Source organism: Equus asinus, chromosome 5 (genome assembly GCF_041296235.1).
Source record: "Equus asinus isolate D_3611 breed Donkey chromosome 5, EquAss-T2T_v2, whole genome shotgun sequence".
Lineage (NCBI taxonomy): Eukaryota > Metazoa > Chordata > Mammalia > Perissodactyla > Equidae > Equus > Equus asinus.
This window is the reverse complement of record NC_091794.1, coordinates 72188022-72209960: the sequence shown is the minus strand read 5'-3', so window position 1 is coordinate 72209960 and position 21939 is coordinate 72188022. Positions and strand designations below refer to the sequence as shown.

Below are 21939 nucleotides of genomic sequence, written 5' to 3'. Positions count from 1 at the left end.
ATGTTTTTAAATCTTAATGTTTCCACCACTCCCGCAGTTCTGTGAATCTCATTTCTGAAAGTTCTCATGGAGGTGATTTTATCTTTTCAGAGATGTCTGTTTTTATCAATACCCATAAAGCTTTTTTGCATGTATATACTTATTCCTCTTTTTCCTTTTTGATCACATTTTCACTACTCACCTAGAGGAGCTCTAGTCAATATTTCCTTTTATCCTGTGACAACAACTCTTAATGACTTGCCTCTCTTGTGTGCAATGAGCCAATATTCTTTTTTGTTTTATATTTTCATACCTTCCCCTTTCCTGGACAAAGCATATTAAGACCCTGACTCAACCCAAAGAAATGTTCCTGCCTTTAGAGTGAGTAGGTATAGGTAAGAGTATGGATGACACTTTTGTAAATTGTAGTGTTCTTGGCATAAATATGAATTATATAGTTTTTTTAAGATATGAAGTAGTTACTAAATATGTACTTTTTACTAAGGTTATGTATTGCCAAGATAACTGTAGAAGCATTTTCTGGGCAAATTCACCTTAAAATTTTGGGATAATTCAAGAAATGTCTGCAGAAAATTGATTCATGGTCTTAATTTTTGTGGTTAGTCTTTTCAGGTTTTTTTGTTGTTCTTTCAGTTTTTGTAAAGCTCCTCGTTTATCTGTTTTGGGGAAGCCCAAAGTAAATAGTTGGGACCTTATATTTGTTTTATCCTTTTTTTTACTATTAAGTAATGGTTTAAGAATATATCAAGCACCTTGATTTGTTGTTAAGTAACTATTGCTTACGGGATTCCATTAAATTAATTTTAATAAGCCTACCAGATTCTTGTGAAAACCTATATTGGGATGTGTTTGATTTATTTGTTTTAATTCAGTGTTTAACTCTAGTTAAGTATGCTATATATCCTTAAATAAGATATCATGATAAGACATAGTATGGGATAGTAGGAAATGCACAGGTTTTTAGATACAGATCAGTTCCATCACCTACCATGCTGTACCTTCCCAAGAGGGCTGCTGCAATGCACAACTCTAGGGGTCACCATTCATATTTGTTGTATTCTAGGGGGTGCCATTTTCATAGAATACAATGTGAACAGTGCCTCGGTAATAGAGCAATGAAGGCCTTGCTCTCTGAGCCTAGTTCCTCCTCTGTAAAATGGTGCCTGAGTCAAACAGGGTTTGTTAGAACCACGTAAATGATGACGGTGAAAATGAAAAATGATTAAAGTGTGTTATCTCCTAAGCCACTGCAGAAAGGAGCTCATAGTTCTAGGCATAGCGAGGCTCTGTTCTACACTGCCGCCCTCCTGTTCAACCTGTATTGCTCTGCCACAGAGTTTGCCTGGATTATCATAGCCTCCTTATTGGTCTTACTTATGATTCACTCCTTCCAATCCATCCTCTACACAGGAGCCAAACTATCTAAATTTCATATCTGAGCATGTCATAGCCTTTCACGTATCTCCAACATACCATTTCTATTTCAAGCTTCCATTCCTTTGCACATATTTTTACTATAGAACAATATTAAGATTTTTTTATTTTCCTTATACTTTTCCCATCTAGATCACGAGTACCTTGATGGCAGATGGTGTGTCATACATCTTTTATCTCCAGCGTCTAGCATAGTGCCCAACATGTAGTCAACTCATGATCATAATAACTTAACACTAAATTGAGTACTTACTATGAATACACAGTTATTTCATTTAACTTTCAAACAGTCCAGTGGGGCAGATATTATAATCCTACTTTTAAAGAGTAACAAAAAATGGTTTAGGGAGGTTGCCAAAGGTCACACAGCTAATTGGGAAAAACACTATTCTAATCTAGATCTATCAAATTCCAGAGTCTAAACTCTAAACATCACCCCACACCATTCAAGGAATGTTTATTGAAATGAAAATTATATGTGTGTGGCTTTTAGACAGATACACTCATCAAATGTCAATATTAACCCGAAAGTCAAACCTATCTTAAGAATTAGTCAGGGGGCCAGCCAGGTGGCACAGCAGTTAAGTTCGCACATTCTGCTTTAGTGGCCCAGGGTTTGCCAGTTCAGTTCCCAGGTGCAGACATGGCACTGCTTGTCAAGCCATGCTGTGGCAGGTGTCCCACATATAAAGTAGAGGAAGATGGGCACAGATGTTAGCACAGATGTTAGGGCCAGTCTTCCTCAGCAAAAAGAGGAGGATTGGCAGCAGATGTTATAGCTCAGGGCTAAGCTTCCTCAAAAAAAAAAAAAAAGAATTACTCAGGTTTGAGGGTTTTTTGAAGTAGGACTTGTAATTTTTGTATACATTCAGGAGTTGACTTTTATAAACTTAATAATTGGATATCTTGCATACCTGGGACAGGATCTTTGATGGCAGTATTTGGACAAAAATTTTAAGTTACATATGTTGATCTCCTTGACACTGGTGTTTCTTTTCAAAATTTTGCTACCTTTTAGGCATACCTTGTCAAAGAAAAACATTCTAGAAACTTGGAAAAGGTGGTGATTAATGTATCCTGCAGCCACATTTTTTCTGTTTAAAAATCAAACTAGTCCATAAAAAAAGTTAGAACTAATAAACAAATTCACCAGAGTTGCAGGATACAAAACCATGACGCAAAAATCAGCAGCATTGCTGTACACTAACAATAAACAAAAAAGAAATTGAGAACAATTCCACTTACGATAGCATAAAAATGAATAAAATATTTAGGAAAAAACTTAACCAGCGAGGCAAAAGACCTGTGCACTGAAAACTACAAAACATTGCTGAAAGAAATTGACATAAATAAATGGAATGACATCCCATGTTCATGGATTGGAAGACTTAATATTGTTAAGAGGTAAATACTACCCAAAGTGATCTACAGATTCAATGCAATTCTTACCAAAACCCCAACAAAGTTTTTTGCAGAAATAGAAAAACCTATCCTAAAATCCATATGGAATCTTAAGGGGCTCTGAATACCCAAGAGTTGAAAAAAGAAAGTTGGAGGACTCACTTCCTGATTTCAAAACTTAGTAAAGCTACAGCAAGCGAAACAACATACTGGCATAAAGACAGACGTATATATAGACCACTGGAATAGAGTAGACAGCCCAGAAATGAACCATTACATGTATGGCCAGATGATTTTTAACAAGGGTGCCAAGACCATTCAATGGGGAAAGGATGGTCTTTTTAACAGATGGTACTGAAAAAACTGGATATCCATGTGCAAAAGAATGAAGTTAGACCCTTATCGTACACCAAAGACAAAAAATTAACTCAAAATGGATCGAAGACCTAAACATAAGACTAAAACTGTAAAATTCTTAGAAGAAAACATAGAAGGGAGCTTCATGGCACTGAATTTGGCAATGATTGTTTGGATATAACACCAAAAGCACAGGCAACAAAAGAAGAATAAAGAGGACTACATCCAAATTAAAAACTTTTGTGCATCAGAGGACAATATTAAGAGTGTGAAGGTGCCACCCCCGTGGCCAAGTGGTTGAGTTCACGTGCTCCACTTCAGCAGCCTGGGGTTTTGCTGTTTCGGATCCTGGGCACAGACATGGCACTGCTCATCAGGCCATGCTGAGGTGTCATCCCACATAACACAAGCAGAAGGGCCTACAACTAGAATATACAACTATGTACTGGGGGCTTTGGGGAGAAGAATTTAAAAAAAAGAAGATTGGCAACAGTTAGCTCAGGTGCCAATGTTTAAAAAATAAGTTTGAAAAAGTAACCTACAGAATGGGAGAAGATATTTGCAAATCATATATCTCATAAGGGATTAATATCCACAATGTATAAATAAATACAACTCAACAACAGGAAACCTAACTCAAAAATGAGCAAAAGACTTGAATAGACATTTCTCCAGAGAAGATATAGAAATAGCCAATAAGCACATGAAAAGATGTTCATCACTAATCATCAGGGAAATGCAAATGAAAACCACAATAAGCTACAACTTCACACCTATTACGATGGTTATTTAAAAAAAAAAAAAATTGGCAAGGATGTGGAGAGATTGGAACCATTGTCCATTGTTGGTAGGAATGTAAAATGATGCAGCTACTGAGGAAGACAGTATAGTGGTTCCTGAAAAATTAAATATCATGTTGCAGCAATTCCACCTCTAGGTATACACCTGAAAGAGACTCGAACAGATATTTGTACACCCATGTTCATAGCAGCATTATTCACAATAGCAGAAGTAGAAACAACCTAAACATCTATCAAGAGATGAAGGAATCAACAAAATGTATATACATACAATGGAATGTTATTCAGCCTTAAAAAGGAATGACATTCTGATACATGCTAAAATGATGAACTTTGAAAACATGCTTAGTGAAATAACCCAAACACAAAAGTAGAAATACTGTATGATTCTACTTATATGAGGTATTTTAGAATAGTCAAATTCATAGAGACAACAGTGGTTACTAAGGGCTGGAAGGAGAGGGAAATCGGGAGTTATTGTTTAGTGGGTACAGAATTTCAGTTTGGGATGATGAAAAAGTCCCAGAGATGGATTATAGTGTGGTTGCCTGTGAATGTACTTAATGCCACTGAATTGTATACTCAAAAATAGTTAAAATGGTAAATTTTATGTATGTTTTACCACAGTAAAAAAAAATCAAACTGTTAGCATGCCTCTCGGTACCCCGTGTTTGAGACATCAGCCACAGTAAGTGTACCCTGTCACAAATACTATGGATAGTTTACCTCAGCGTCAAGTTGTTCCCAAGGCCACTGTGTTTAGAGCCCTTGGATAGGTGGTCTGAAGGGTCAGAAATGGATAGAAACCAATCTCTGCCTCCATGGTACTTACAGTTAAAAAACAGCAAATGTAGGGGCCAACTCTGTGACCTAGTGGCTAAGTTCTGTGTGCTCCACTTTGGCAGCCCAGGTTTGATTCCCAGGCATGGACCTACACCACTTGTCAGTGGCCATGCTGTGGCAGCAACCCACATACAAAATAAAGGAAAAATGACACAGAAGGTAGCTCAGGGCAAATCTTCCTCAACAACAACAACAAAAAACAGCAAACAAAAAATAAAATCATACCATGGACCAGGTATGTGCTACAGACTCTGGTTAAATGTCATAGAAGCAGGTATTCATCCCATCTTTATGTTTTCTAGAGAAGGTGGTTACCACAGTGTATTAAGCCCAGCTCATGCCCCCTCTGAAATTATTTTACATCCACGGATTCTGCTCAAGCCCAGACAAGCCATATTTTCAAGGTGACTCCACCCCAGTTACAGGTGGTCAGAACAAGGGTAGAACACTGATCTGAGATCCAATCCATAGGTTAGGCTGGTCCAACCCATTTGTTTCTAAGGATTTTGTGCTAAAAACAGATTGAGTCAGATGATAATGGACCCTTAAACTGAAAGGTAAAGTAGGTGGGGGCTAAAGCACTAACACTGGGCCATGTGCAAGCAGTGGAAGCTGGTAAGAATGAAGCAGAAATAAGCTATACAACCCTAGAGAGAGAGCAGCCTCAGAAAATGCCTTCAAAATTCCTGTCCCCAGTCTGGCCTGGTGGCACAGCAGTTAAGTGCACATGTTCCGCTTTGGTGGCCCAGGGTTTGCCGGTTTGGATCCTGGGTGCGGACATGGCACCGCTTGGCAAGCCATGCTGTGGTAGGCGTCCCACATATAAAGTAGAGGAAGATGGGCATGGATGTTAGCTCAGGGCCAGTCTTCCTCAGCAAAAAGAGGAGGATTGGCGACAGATTTAGCTCAGGGCTAATCTTCCTCAAAAAAAAAATTCCTGTCCCCGTAATGCCTAGCTGTCATTTTTCTGTCTCTGGGTTGCTAACTTGCCATTGAGATTTTTGTGTTCTTAAAACACCTTCCTCTGCCACCATTACTGTTTGTTTAAGCTAGCTTGAGTGAGTATTCCTGGCAACTAAATGATCCTAGAGAGAACAGTTGAATTTCCTCTCCAAGAATCTCCTGATCGCAGATGAAAAGGACTGCTTTGAAGAGCTCACTGCCACTGGAGGGCTTCAAATGGGAATTTAATGTTAAATGAAGGATTAGAATAGACCAAGGTATTTTCAGATTACTCTGGATCACTGGAAGTAGCATGAAGGTAGTATGGTGTAATGGTAAGAGGATTTGAGGTGCCAGCAGTGGCCCTACATTCACATTTAAGCTCTACCATTCCACATGTGATTTGGATGATTTACCTACCTCAGTTTTCCCATGTGGAAAAGGAGAGACATTTTATAGAATTCTTGGGGAAAATAAATGTATATAAAGTATGTGGCACATAGTAGGCACTCAGTGAGTTTTTATTGTTAAAGTATGACTAATATGGCTTCTTCAAATCAAATCATGATGGTCTTGGCCCAATTTGTAGTATGTCTTTAGTTAATAGAATTGTTCTCAAGATTTTCCCCCATTTGGCCCCTCTTTGTTACTACCTGAATCCTACCAGATGCTGGGTGGTAGAGAGAACGGATGAGTCAGATAGCGTGCAAATAGGTAGAGTAAAATTAGACTCTGAGCTACTTGGGAACAGGGAATAGGTTTTACTACATCTTTGTATCTTCAGTGTCCAGGACAAGGCCTGGCATATGGTAAGTACATATTAAGTAAACTTGAATCAGTTAAATTTAGAAATGTGAATAACCAAATATTTGAGGTAAGTGGTGATCAGAGGTCTCACACAGTGTCATTCGTTACCCCAGATAATTCAAGTATCATGGGATCTGTCGATCTGCAGATGTAGTTAGAGCTCAGTATAGCCCAAGCAGCAGTGTTGCTCACATCTCAGCCTTGATCTTTCAGAGTCCTTTCTTGCTTTGGGCCTCAATCGAAGGTAGCAACCTGTATCCACTGATAAATGGGTCATAGCAGCATTTCCAAGTGGAGAATATGCTGCCTCCAAAACCCAAAGAGGCCTAACAATGTGCTTCCTTCTTGGTAGTAAGGGGTGCATTGTGAATGGCTTGTTCTTTGCTTTGGAATCAATGTCCTGGAATGCTCCAGATCACTGAACCCCTAAAAACTTCACTGATATGGCAGGCCTCTAAATCTTTGTATAGTTTCTTCCCCACATTCTGAAGTGCATGTGCCTTACCAAGGCATCCAGAGTGCTTGCCACTTACTTCCTATCACATGATTAACATGATGGTATTGATTACCAATATGATGTTCTGCAAAATGTTCAAACAGTTCAGATCACTTTGGACTATATTATGACAGAGATCATGTGAATTGACAAGACATTGGGGCAAGATCATGAATGTATACTGTTGCCCATCCTATGTGATCCTCTTTCCAGATAGGTGTGGAAAAGAATACATTTGCTGGATCAATGGCTGCACACCATTAACTGAGGCTCTGCTAATCTTTAGAAAGATATCATTTCTTAGGGGCTGGTCCTGTGGCTGAGTGGTTAAGTTCGCACGGTCCGCTTCAGCAGTACAGGGTTTCGCCAGTTCGGATCCTGGGCAAGGACATGGCACTGCTCATCAGGTCATGCTGAGGTGGCATCCCACATACCACAACTAGAAGGACCCACAACTAAAATATACAACTATGTACAGGGGGATTTGGGGAGAAAAAGCAATTTTAAAAAATTTAAAAAGAAAAGATATCACTTCTGGCATAGCAGGTGTAGTTGGAGCCACTACTTAATCAAGTTTGTATTAGTCTACTTGTCATCTGCCATGATCCATCAGTTTTGCAGAGGCCAGACTGGTGAATTAAATAGGAATATGACAGGGGCCATCATTCTTGCATTCTTTAAGGTTTTGAGGGAGGCACTAAACTCTGCCATTCCTTTGAAATCTGACAGGTTTTTGATTTATTATCTTGGCCACTGTGAAGGAAGTTTCAGGAGCTTCCATCTGGCCTTTCTTACTACTACTTAGTAGCTCTTATTCTACAGGTCAAGGAATTAACGTGAGGGTTCTGCCATTTCTATGTATGCCCATTACAATCATACATTTAGGAACAGTGAAATAACTGGGTAGGTCCATGCACCTAGTGGAACCACTGTGAGACAGACCTGGCCCAAGACTCCATTTTTTACCTATCTCACGCATGCTCCTATTCCAGCAAGGAGACCATGCTAATGCTTTAGATCCGCAGGTATCAGTGCTAACTTGGACCCTGTATCCAACACCCCTAGAAAGATCTGGGTAATTTCCTTCCTCTGCTGTAGAGTTACCTGAATAAGTGCCCATCTGTCTCTGGGGAAGGACTAGGGGGGTCACTACTATATATGCTTGCTGTGGTTTTGCAAGGTCCTTCCTCAGCGGAACCTGGATGGCTTCTGGTCTCACAAGAGGCAAAGATTTGTGACTTTCCTGTAGGGCAGCTGATCTCAGCCTTCTCATTCTTTTTTTTTTTTTTTTTTTAATTTTTAACATTTTAAATTGTGGTAAAAACACGCAAAATAAAATTTACCATCTTAACCGTTTTTAAGTGTACAGTTCAGTAGTGTTAAGTGTATTCAAATTATTATTGCAACAGATCTTCAGAACTTTTCATCTTGCAAAACTGAAACTCTATACCCATTCAACTCCCCATTTTCCTCTTCTCCCAGCTCCTAGCAACCACCCTTCTACTTTCTGTTTCTGTGAACTTGAATACTTTAGATGCCACATATAAGGAGAATCATGCAGTATTTGTCTTTTTGTCTGCTCATTCATTCTTACATATAATGGGCAGTCCCTCTATCTTGGCCCTAAGAACACCGTGTTCTTTGAGCCATCTCCAAAATCCCTGTTGGCCAGACCCTCCCGGCTACCATTCTGACATTAAGTCCACCCTTCTGATGGTTAAGTACTGCCACCTAGGCTCTGCTAGTCTGAGATCTTATCCCCAGTAGTACTAGGAAATCCATCTCCTACCATCAGTCCTGACTTAGAGACAACAGCAGCTACAAGATTCTCAGTGATGCTGGTACTTTCCCTAAATAGTGCATTCCTTATTGCCTTGATAAATGGAGGGTCCTCCAGGCCCTTCCAAGAAGCATGATCAACTAGTGGATTTTTTACTTTTAGATAATAGACCCATTATAGCAGGCCCCCTTCTTTGAGCCTTTTGATTCCTTTCGCCACAGTTTGCCATAGCAGTTCTGGCATCCTTACTTTATTTTATGTGGATGTGGGCTATCACTTTTTTTCAAGCCTCACAGAGCCATTCCAGCAGTGTATAGAACCATCTTTTGGGGCCCTTGCAGAGTGTTAAATCCTGTGTCACAGCAGAGTGCCCCAATATTTATGAACTCTCCCTTATCCAGCTTTAGATTCCATCCCCATTTATCCAGTCCTCAAGCATACTCTTCTAGTACTTGCCATTACATGTAAGTCAGGTGCTTTAGCTACTTTGGGATATAATCTTGTTGGCTATTTGATCCTATTTATGAGTCTAGTGGCCAGAAGGAGAAATCAGGGCAGATGCTGAGGAGGACTTGCATTGTCCTTTGAGGTACCTACAAAGGGGGAAGAGATGGGCCTTTATCTTCCTACCTGGAACAGTGGGTCATTTCTGTATTCCTAGAGGATTCAGAGGAATCTTGGGATTCAAGCTTCTCAAATGCCCCTACCTAGATATCTTCACCCCAAACGTCAGGGTCCTACTTCTTCCCCACCAGGACCTAACTTTTATGAGGAGACTCTCCTACACTAAGAATTCGGCCTTTTCTAAAGTTCTCCCATTCTTACAATTCTACCAGATAAGTAACTGTCTCTGACCACTGGCTGCAAAAGATGAGGGTCTTTTTAAATACTAACGGTGAGGTTCTGTGCTTTAAATTGTTGATTAAGAGATCTGAGACTGTCACTTTCTTTCATCAGTTAGTCAATGACTCTTAGCAAGTCACTCACTTCCTCAAGCCTTATAGTTGCTATTTCCCATATATCTTTCAAATGCCCAAGACACTGTACCAGGTAGACTGAGCATTCCTTTCCTTCCATCTGTATCCCACCCCAATTCACTACAGCTGAAAGTCTTTGCAACTACATCTATAGTATGTCAGAGAATCGCATACTCCGTCTACCACATTGCCGTACAGTCCTTGTGTGATCCAACTCCAGAATCCTGTCCTTTAGGTCTGCTTCACACCAAATGTCTTAGGTTAGGTTCCCTAGAAGCAAGCATGAGATAGGGATTCCGGTTCAAGTGACTTATTGAGGGATTTGCTCTTAGGCAAAGAGGAGAGAAAGAAGGAGCATAGGAGAGGGGAGAAAAACTAAGGAAGAGTGTGAATTCAAAGACTAGCTTCAGTCTAATCCCAGAGGGAAACTCTGAAACAAGAACTGTACCCCAAAATTAGTCTGTTGAGACAAGGGACTATGTCAGACAGTCAATGACAGGTCTTCTCCCCACTTCCCTCACCCCCAAGAGAGATGGCTCCTGTTTGGTTGAGGGCAAATTTCCAGGAAAGGAACAACTGTGAGTTGTTATCAACCAACACTGGCAGTAGCTGGAGGATGGGTGCATCAACTGGTAAAAGGGGTTTGGGTATAGCACCGACAGCATCCTTCATAAAAAATACATATTTTCTTAAGCTATGGAGACATATGCATACACATAGCAGTCATATTATCTTCAAAAATAATACATGTTTACAATGCCTTATCCACAGTCCAAAACCCCAGCTAAATTCAAGATGGTTTGAAAAAAAAAAAGCCTATTTTTAATAAATTTGGTATAAACTCTGCAGAAATATAAAAGAGTTTGATTATAGGGTAGTACCTCAGACTTAGCTGGGGGTGTTACTTATATATGTCCCACTTTACATTTGTTAAATCCAAAAAAAATTCCTAATTCTGAAACACATCTGGCTCCAAGCATTTTGGATATGGAATTATGGACCTGTAGCTACCATTTGTCAAGACGTAAACATTACATATGTCAAATTCTTAACAACCCTGAAACAGGGATTTGCTTTCCTCATTTTTCAGATGAGGGATCAGAGGCACAGAAACGTTAACAAGCTAGTGAATGGAAAAGCCAGATCTGTGAGACTTCAAAGCCTGCACCTTCCCATTACACCATGCTGTGTCTGCTAGTGAAATCATTTCTAGTTTATGTAATGATATTAGCTGTCAGCAATCTGATTTTGGGGGGTTTTGTTTTGTTTTTTTGCTGAAGACGATTTGCCCCGAGCTAACATCCACTGCCAATCTTCCTCTTTTTGTATGTGAGCCACCACCATAGCATGGCCACTGACAGACAGGGATGTAGGTCTGCACCCAGGAACCAAGCCCAGGCCACTGAAATGGAGCACGCCAAATGTAACCAATAGGCCACCAGTGCTGGCCCAGTAATCTGTGATGCTTTGCAAAGAGCAATATGACTTCTAGGAGCTCTACTCTCTGAGCATATGTGAAAATCCATAGATTTGATGACATTAATGGTCTTTTCTACCCTGTGGGATTCTATGTGACTGTAAATTCCAAACACACTGCCACTGGTGGATTACTACCATTGTTATTTAACATTTATGAAAGGTCTGTGCTTTAGCTTGGCATAAAAATGACAGCTTTCTATTTTATTTACTGGCATTTATTCCTCTCACAGAATAATTTGCGTGGATTGAGAAAGGACTGCTTATGAGTACATTTTGGCCAAGTGAAAAGAAAATGGGTTTGGGAGTTAGACATAAATTCAGATTTAGTTTTTGCCACTTCATTCACTCAATAACAGACAAAGAGACTATGTCACTGTGAGATGTGGGGGAAAGTTGGTCATCAGGCTCCTATTTTGATTGTCAGGCTTCTATTATGACTGAACACCATATGTTGAATTTTTTTTTAAGATTTTATTTTTCCTTTATCTCCCCAAAGCCCCCAAGTACATAGTTGTGTATTTTTAGTTGTGGGTCCTTCTAGTTGTGGCATGTGGGATGCTGCCTCAGCATGGCCTGATGAGCGGTGCCATGTCCGCGCCCAGGATTTGAACCAGCGAAACCCTGGGCCGCTGCAGCGGAGTGTGCGAACTTAACCATTCAGCCACGGGGCTGGCCCCCATATGTTGAATTTTAATATATGTCTTCTTAATTTTTACAAAATATATACCAAGTAATAAAAGAAATCAAAGTTCCTTTCTGTAGATAGCAAAAAATGTGAAAGTGTGACTTTTTCCTTTTTTACAAAATGGATATAAGAGCATTCACATCTTGTATATTCTTTGTGGAATGCCTGATGACCAAGGTCAGCTTATCTTGACCATGACTGAATTCAGGCAGCCAGAATCTAGGCCATTGATAAGCTTCCCAAAGCTCGTTTTATCTGATTTGACCAAACAGTGGCATTGAGATATCTTGCCCACTCGCAGCTCCTGGAACAAATGGGACAGCAAGTCGAACACGTGGCTGTGTTGTAAGGCTTCCTCAACAAAACTCTGCTAGCTGCCAGAGGCACTGGTTGCCTGCACCAGGAGCCACCCAGCCCTGACATTCATAAAGGGTACAAGAAGGTTCTTACCTTGCCACTTGTATCATTTGCCTTTTATCTGTCTTTTCTTCCTTCCCTCAGGGGCTTAAAGCATGTTTTTGGGTGGTGGTAATAAAGCAGAACAATGAAAGTCATTTGGCAATTGATTTTGAGAGTCATTTCCTTAACCCTTATTGCTTGGGCCTAATAAAACAGGACCAAAACCCAAGGCATAAGAATGTGAAGTTTTCCACAGCCTTGATTGTGCTCTATCCCCCAGGACATCATCCAATCACGACCTCTAATTTATTAAACTATATAGTCACTTTTTATGTCACTGATGACCTTGCTCAATGAATTAGAAGAATTTAATTTTGGCTTATTTCAACTCACAAGTTTGCACATACTGATCTCCAGGCACTTTAAAAGTCCTGTTTGGAGGCGAAATGGGAAGTGGCGCCGAGAGCCCATCTGCACACATACCTTCCTCCACCCTGACTCCTGCTTTTCTCCCCAGTTCTAGACAGAACACTTTTTGAGAGCCAGGAATTCTCCCCCTCTGCTGGCTGTATCAGTTCAAGTCCTCGAAGAAGCAGACACCAAGACAGACATGAAATGCAATAAATTTATTGGGGGTAATTACTGTGGAAGATGGAGAGAAGAAACAGAAGTAGTCAGTGACTGAGCATCAGAACTTTTACAGTGTTCCTCTCCTCTCTGAGTCATTTTTCCTTCCAAAATAAAACTCAGCTAATATCTGGACTTACATACACTCATCATGAACTCCAGCATTTGAAAAATCACATGCTCATTGTATTTAAGTGCTCCTTTTCCAAGGTGGGTGTGTTGGTCTAGGGTCCTTGAAGACTCTAAGATGGGATTAATCACGCAAGGATTTTATTAGGGGAAATTCCTGTGTAAGAGAAAACAGGCAGGGAGGGAACTGGAACAGGCTGAGAGAGCTGTAGACTGCCATGCAAGTCTGACCCTGGATGAAGGAGAGAGGGAGAAGAGGTTGGATAGACGCACTCGAGGCTGCCTTGCAGTCTGAGTTGGCAAAGCCTCAGGGGATCCCCAAGCCAAAGACAATGATCGGAGGAGTTCCAAGTCTCCCAGAAATAGGTCTGCCTTAGTATTCCCGCCACACTCAGTAATTGATGGGGGGAGCCCATGGGAGGCATGACCTCAGTACAAACGCAATGATGGATTTCACAGTCCAGCAGTTGGAGCCTTTGTCAATTACCCTCCCTGTAGTTGGGAGTCTGCAAGTTGCTTTCTCGTGGCCACCACAGGGAGATAATTATAAAAATATTTTGTAATGCATACATATGTGGACAGGCATCTCTTTACTTTTTTTTTAATCATCGTCTAAGGTGAGATCAGATAGCTTTACACCCAGCATTCTATTTCTATTTCTTTTTTTTTTTTTTACAGTTGTTAGCTCAGGTGCCAATCTTCTTTATTTCTTCTTCTTCTTTGTCTCCCCAAAGCCCCTCAGTACATAGTTGTGTATTCTACTTGTGAGTGCCTCTAATTGTGCAATGTGGGACGCCACCTCAGCATGGCCTGATGAGCAGTTCCATGTCTGCGCCAGGATTCGAACCGGTGAAACCCTGGGCCGCCTAAGCAGAGCACACGTACTTAACCTCTAGGCCACGGGGCCAGCCCCCGCCAGCATTCTATTTAATTCCAACAACTCTGAGATAGGCACTATTGTTATCCCTGTTTTATCAATGAGGAAAATATGGATCAGAAAGGTTGAATAAGTCCAATATCACATAGTTCACAGGTGACCTGGCTGGAATTTAAACACAAATAGGTTTGTCTAACTCTAAAGTCAATGTGACAGGTATTGTGTTAGGGCCTGAGTTAGTAAACAAGATAAACAGTCCAACCCTCAGGGAGTTTACAGTGTAGATAATCCTCCCCTCCCGGTAATCATGTTTCTCCTCTGCCCTGCAGCCTTGGTACCATTTATTGATTTCTCTCTGTGCCAGTCAGTGTGCTAAGTGCCTTACAGATATTATCTCACTTAGTCCTCAACAAACCTCCCTTTTGAATGGGTATTACTAGCTGTATGTTACATAGGAAGAAGCTAAGGTTTGGAAAAATTATAGCTATGGAGTGTAGTTAATATTTATTGAGCTCACACAGTAACCTTATGAAGTAGGTGCTCTTATTGCCATTTTACAGATGAGGAAACTGAAGCACAATTGGTTTAGTAGCCTTCTCAAGGAAACACAGCTAAAAGTGGTAGACTCAAACCTAGGTACTCTGATTTCAGAGCTTGCTACCTTAACCATTATGCCAAACTGCCTAATGCCAGGAGAGCTAGATTTGCATCCCAAGTCTGTCTGACTCCAAATTATTCTCTGTCCGGGCCATACATTGCTCTTCTGCTCAATTGTTCCCTATTCACTTCTTTTTTCTTTAACCATCTACTTCCTCAACAAACACTCACTAAGTACCTTCTGCATATGCTGTATCCTAGGGAAACAGGATATCCAGCCAATGAAGTATTATGCAGCCATAAAAAAGAAAGGAAGGGACTGGCCCCATGGCATAGTGGTTAAGTTTCACACCCCACTTCAGCAGTTTCGGTTCATAGGTTCAGATCCTGGGCACAGACCTATACCACTTGTCAGCCATGCTGTGGGAGCAACCCACACACAAAATAGAGGAAAACTGGTACAGATGTTAGCTCAGGGCTAATCTTCCTCAGTGAAAAACAAAAAGACAAAGAAAAGAAAAGAAAAAGAAAGGAAGGGGTTGATCTGGTGGCCTAGTGGCTAAGTTTGGTGTACTTTGCTTTGGCCACCTAGGTTCGGTTCCCAGGTGTGGACCTATACTAAAACAAAGGAAGACTGGCAACAGATGTTAGCTCAGGAAGAATCTTCCTCAGCAAAAAAAAAAAAGAAAGAAAGAAAGAAAAGAAAAGAAAGAAAGAAAGGAAGATCTTAATATACTGACATAGTGTAATCTCGAGATATGTTGTTAGCTGGAAAAGCAAGGTATGGAAGGGTAGAGTACACTTTTTAATGTGTAAGAAAGAAGGGCACTATAAAACAAATGGTCTGAACTCTTCAAAAATGTCAGTGTTGTGAATGACAAAGAAAGTTTAAAGGGTAAATATTAAAAGACACTAGAGACTTGACAAACTAAATGCAACATGTGATTTCCCAAAATAGGATCCTGGATCTAGGGAGGAAAAAAGCTATAAAGTGTTAAGTCCTAAACTATAAAGGATCTGAGATGTTACCCTACTTGCACAGTTTTACACACACACACTCACAGGCACACACACACATAGGAACATGAAACCTCTGGATCTGGAGCAGAGATAAAACTTTTTACTGACATAGCAATCTTAGCACCAGTTTTCCTATGGGATGATAGAAAGAGGGGCTGACATCACCGGCACATACAGTGGAGTTTGTACACAAAAGAGAAACTCCAAAATTATGAATCTCAGAGCTTATCTAGAATGGCCTCCACAGCTGCCCATCCTTCCCTCCAGAGAGGAAAAGACACATCTTTGCTCTGGAATGTTAACAAATGCTATCTGGGAGAGATGGGGAAGATCTCTACTTCACCTTCATGGAATGTAAACAAATGGCTCTGGGGAGAGATAAGACTTTTTACATCTCCAGAAGTCTCTATCTTTAGGGTTGCTATTCAATGACCATTTAACCCAGGTGGCCAAAATTTTTTTTCTCAGAAAGCCCTATATCCATGCAGAAATGTGAAAATATTTGTGGAGGGTTGTTTCTTCACCTAAGGGACACTAGCGGGACAATGAGTGAAATTTGCATATGGAGTATATATTAGACGAAAATACTGACTGAATGTTAAATTTCCTAAAATTGATCACTGTCATCATGATATATTTTTAAATGTCCTTTTTCTTAGGATCTTCTAAATGCTTCTAAATGTCATTCATCACACTAAATGCTGAAGTATTTAGAGGTAAAGGGTCATGATGTCTGCAACTTGTTCTCAAATGTTTCAGCAACTAATAATAATAACATCACCAATACTATGAATAGAGAGAGAGAAATCAAATAGAGACATGTTAATAATAGATGAATTAGGTGAAGGATAGTTCAGTAAACTATTCTTTCAAGTTTTCTGTAGATCTGAAATTTTTTGAAGAAAATAATTTTAAAAAAGAAATAGGAAATAAACACAAACACTGGAAGAATTTTAGAAGCTACTAGCAATTCCTACCTATTAAGAGAGGGAAAAATGAGGTAGAGAAGATGAAATAAAGATTTCTCTAAATATACCTTTTAAAATATTTTGACTTTTAAGTCATGTAAAATGTTACATATGCAAAATATTATTTAAAAAGCAAACACTAGGGGCTGGCCCCATGGCTGAGTGGTTAAGTTCACGAGCTCCACTTTGGTGGCCCAGGGTTTCACTGGTTCAGATCCTGGGCACAGACATGGCACCACTCATCAGGCCATGTTGAGGCAGCATCCATGTGCCACAACTAGAAGGACCCACAACTAAGATATACAACTATGTACTGGGGGGATTTGGGGAGAAAAAAAAAGATTGGCAACAGTTGTTAGCTCAGGTGCCAACCTTTAAAAAAAAAAAAAAAAGAAAATCTACAAACCTACAGTGGTGCTATAAAAAAAGTAAAAGAAAAAATTTGTTTGCCACAATTGGAGGTGACTATTTCACCAATTCTTTTTTTTTTTTTTGAGGAAGATTAGCCCTGATCTACTGCCAAGCCTCCTCTTTTTGCTGAGGAAGACTGGCCCTGAGCTAACATCTGTGCGCATCTTCCTCTACTTTAACATCTGTGCCCATCTTCCTCTACTTTATACGTGGGATGCCTACCACAGCATGGCTTGGCAAGTGCTGCCATGTCCGCACCTGGGATCCGAACCAGCAAACCCCAGGCTGCTGGGGTTTGCCTTCTTGGCAAAGAAGCGGAACGTGCAAACTTAACTGCTGCGCCACCGGGCTGGCCCAACACCAATTCTTACTAGTCTAAAACTTAGTAAAGAGAAAATAATTTGACATTTTATCATGCCTTTTAAGGAAGAACTCTAGTTCATCCCCATTTGGCAGTAAAAAGTTCTTTTCAAAAGAATGCCAGCTAACAGATGTAGAAGGAATGATAGAATTAGAAAATCACTATATTTCAACCACCAGTAAAATAACTAATTTATGCAAAGCCTTTCAATAGATGCTAAAACTATGAGGTGAAAGGTTGTTATGTGGTACCAAAGTACACCTCCATAGATTACTTTATTGCAAAGGTGTGTGTGTGTAGGGAGAGGTAGTGATTGACACCCCTTTAACCAAATTATCATAGCGTCATTAAGAGTAGGCCAACTAGACATGATGTGCCTCCCAGTGCAATGCAATATGAAGTTCACAGTATTACCTAAGAAATAGAGTCGCCAAAAATGTCTAACCTAAATTTATTGAGCCCTTAGATTTACCTTCTACTTTATAGGAATCCAGACAATCCAGAATGGGACATTCTTTAAGACATTAGGGCTTGTCCTTCTAAAAAGTCATTGTTATTAAAAAAAAAAGTTGGGTGACTGTTTTAGATTAAAAGAATGTAAGGAGCACAATAATCCAATGCAGTGCCTGAACCTTTATTAGAAATTGATTCAAACAAAACTAACTATAGGACCAGCCCCGGTGGCCTAGTGGTTGAGTTTGGGGCACTCCACTTCATTGGCCTGGGTTCAATTCCCCAGGTGCCTACACCACTCATCTGTCAGTGGCCATGCAGAGGAAGATTGGTAGCGGATGTTAGTTCAGGGCGAATCTTCCTCAGCAAAAAAAGACAGAATAAAAAAACAAACCAAAAAAATTAACTATAAAAGACATTTAAGGGCAACTGGAAAAATTTGAATATGGGCTGAATTATAGATAATATTAGGGAATTGTTAATCAACTAAGTGAAATAATGGTATTGTGGTTCTGCAGGTGAATACGCTAATTTTTAAGAGCTTTGTGCTGAAACATTTAGTGGTAAAATGTCACAGTGTCTGTAACTTACTTTCATATAGTTAAAAAATATACACAAAGTGAATAAGCCAAAATGTTGATTACTGAACCTAGGAAGTTGAGTATATGGGTATTTATTTAAACTTTTCTGTATGTGTGAATTTTTCCACAATAAAGAGTTTTGGGGAAAAAGACAGTCTCTATTCTTAAGGCACTCACACACTGAAGGAGGGGGTCAGTAAATAAGGGTAAATTTGATGGATGAAAGATGGTAGGAATTTCTAACTTTAAAGCTCATCCTTTTCCTTTTATGCTAATATCATTATTTATCTCGTGTGTATGTGCTTTCTCCCCATCTAAATTTTTATAAGGTATATGCAAGCAGAGACCATCTTCAATGCTGGTCTATTATTCAGTTAGGCCCCGAATCTATCCAATATATTTTTGTTGATTAAATCTCCTATTAACAACACTTCAGTACTTCACCATCACCTAAAGGCCATTAGGCTGACACTAAAAACTCTTTACTCCAGCCTCATCTATGATCAGGTCTTCCAAAATACTTCTTCCTTCTATGCCTCTATACTTTTATAAGTCCTGTTATCTCTGCCTCAAATGCCCTTTCTTTTCTCTGATTGTCAGATGCATCCTACTATTATTCAGGACTCAGCTCAAATGTCACCTCCTCATTACCCTCACAACACTTTGTATGTAACTCTGAGCATATCATCATCATCATCATCATCACGAGCATCCCCCATGTGTCTCTTTGTAGAAACACACACACACACTATCAGAATATCATGAATCCTTATAACAACCCTTCAAGGAAGGGATCATTCTCCCCTTCGTATAGATGGAGAGACTGGCTCAAAGATATAAAGGGACTTGCTTAGTCACATAGCTAGTAAGTTAATGAGCCTGCTTTTCAAACCCAGGTATGCCTAACACCAAAGTAATTGTAATTGTTTTTTCCACATGATTTCCTCAGGGGCAGAAACTACTTGTGATTTCTTTTTATTTCCCAGGGCCTACATTATGTCTGGTGAATAGTAGGCACTCCATGAATATTTCTTTGCTGAAAAATTTCTAGTGCACACCATTTTAGATCCTACTTCCATGTTTTTCTTCGAGTATTTTCCTGCCTGAAATGCCTACCTCCTCTTTGCCTATTTAAACTCTACCCATCCCTTGAAATGCCTCTTCTACGGAGCCTCCGTGACGTTTGCAGCCTACACTGATCTCTTTTCCCCTGTTTGAATAATGCCAGCCCACATATTTTAGCTCCAGATTACACTCTGTCCTACATTAAGCTTGTATTGTCTTATTCATGGTTAGCTTCTAAGAACAAGGACAGGGTCTTCTCTTTGGAATGCCTCAGAGCATGTAACACAGGCCTAATTACATGGCCCATTGATTGGAAGACTTCTGTCACCTAGAGCCAAAGAGCCTTCAGTAATATTGGGAGGTTACATTCAATTCTACACACGTCTGACAGTGGCAGTTGAAATCCTATTGACTGATTAAGAACCATCTCTCAGGGGGCCGGCCCGGTGGCGCAGTGGTTAACTGCACACGTTCCGCTTCTCGGCGGCCTGGGGTTTGCTGGTCCGGATCCCAGGTGCGGACGTGGCACTGCTTGGCAAAACCCATGATGTGGTAGGCGTCCCAAGTATAAAGTAGAGGAAGATGGGCACGGACGTTAGCTCAGGGTCAGTCTTCCTCAGTGAAAAGAGGAGGAGTGGCAGCAGTTAGCTCAGGGCTAATCTTCCTCCAAAAAAAAAAAAAAAAGAACCGTCTCTCATTGAACAGGAAACAGATATTTTTGCAGAGGCACAACAAATCTACTGTCAATGCAGGATAAATGTTGAAAACTAACTACATCAAGAGTCCACCATCATAACTCCAAGTTCTACTTTCAGTCCCCAAATTCTTCAATTGCAGCTCTAGATTGTTCTACTAAAATTTCCAGGTTGCACTCTGTGAAACCCAGATTCTAATATTGGACCTCCAGTCTACTCTGAGAATACCTGATTCTACTAATGGAAGTCCATATTCTACTATCATTCTATAAAATTATTCTATTGGACTACAGATTCTACTCTAGGAACCCAATAATTTATGTTTGGAATTCCAGGTTTATTCTGCGAGTCCCACATTCTCCTATTGGGCAAACAGACTCCACTATCCACTATTAAAGCTCAAGATGCTGCTTTTGGAATTATAGTTTCTACTTTGGCAACTCCAGGTTCTCTTCCCTAAATTCCAGATTCTATTGTCAAGGCCCAAGATTCTAACTTTGAAATTCCAGGTTCTGTTCTTGGAATCACATATCCTACTTTTGGAATATCATGTCATACTCTCTGACACCAAGATCTTAATATTGGACCTTACATCCTAGTACTACTATTTAAGATATCATTACTGGAATCCCAGTTTCCAATCTTGGAACTCAAAGATCTACATTAATAATTTTGGATTCTACTATCAAAACCCCAGTTCTTCATCTCCTCAGAAGATTCTACTACTAAAACTCAAGGTTCCACTCTCAGAAACTGTAATTTTACTGTAGGAATTTACACTTTACTCTCAGAAACATAGATTCCATTATTGGAATTATACCTGAAGGTTCAGAATTGAGGCTGATAACAGAATTCTGGACTCCAATTATTGAGATTAAATCGAGGTTCTTCATTTGGAACTCTAACTTCAGAATTGAATAACTTATGTTCAGAACTCCAGATTCTATTGTGTGAGCCCCTCATTCTATCATTCAACATAAAGATCACTCGAGATGCTACTATTGGAAATATAGTTTCTATTATGGTAACTCCAGGTTCTATTTTGGGTTTCTATTCTATTTTGTTAAACCTCAAGTTTTACTAATGGAAGGTCCGTCCCACTGGTGCAGCGGTTAAGTTCGCATGTTCTGCTTTGGCGGCCCGGGGTTTGCTAGTTCAGATCCCAGGTGCAGACCTACACGCTGCTTGTCAAGCCATGCTGTAGCAGTCGTCCCACATATAAAGTAGAGGAAGGTGGGCACGGATGTTAGCTCAGGGCCAGTCTTCCTCAGCAAAAAAAAAAAAAGAGGAGGGTTGGTGGCAGAGGTTAGCTCAGGGCTAATCTTCCTCAAAAAAAAAAAAAATCCAAAACACACAAAAAAAGAGTTTTACCTATGGAATTCAAAGTTCTTTTAGACTCTAGAATCTGGAGGTACTTATCATGGTGGTTAAAAGCATGAGCTCTGGAGGCATACTGCTTATGGTCAGATACCATCTCTGTGCTTCCCAGGTGTGTGACCTTTGGAAAGTTATTTAACCTCTCTGTGCCTCAGTTTCCTAATTTGTAAAATAGGGATGATTATAATAGTACTCACCTGCTAGGTTTTTTGTGCACACTAAATGTAATAATAATAATACATGTAAAGCACTTAGAATAATGCTTGGCACATAGTAAGCACTTAATAAATGTTTGCCGTTAGCATTATTACTATTGAAGGCTGATTCTAATACTGATCTAATATGCTAGATTCCCATTTTAGAATTTCATAACTTAAT

General features: G+C 40.0%; 1 pseudogene; it reads right to left on the bottom strand.

Moving 5' to 3' along the window:
* LOC139045389 (collagen alpha-1(I) chain-like) overlaps positions 1 to 21939 on the bottom strand; it is a 58562-nt pseudogene that overhangs the window by 17531 nt on the left and 19092 nt on the right.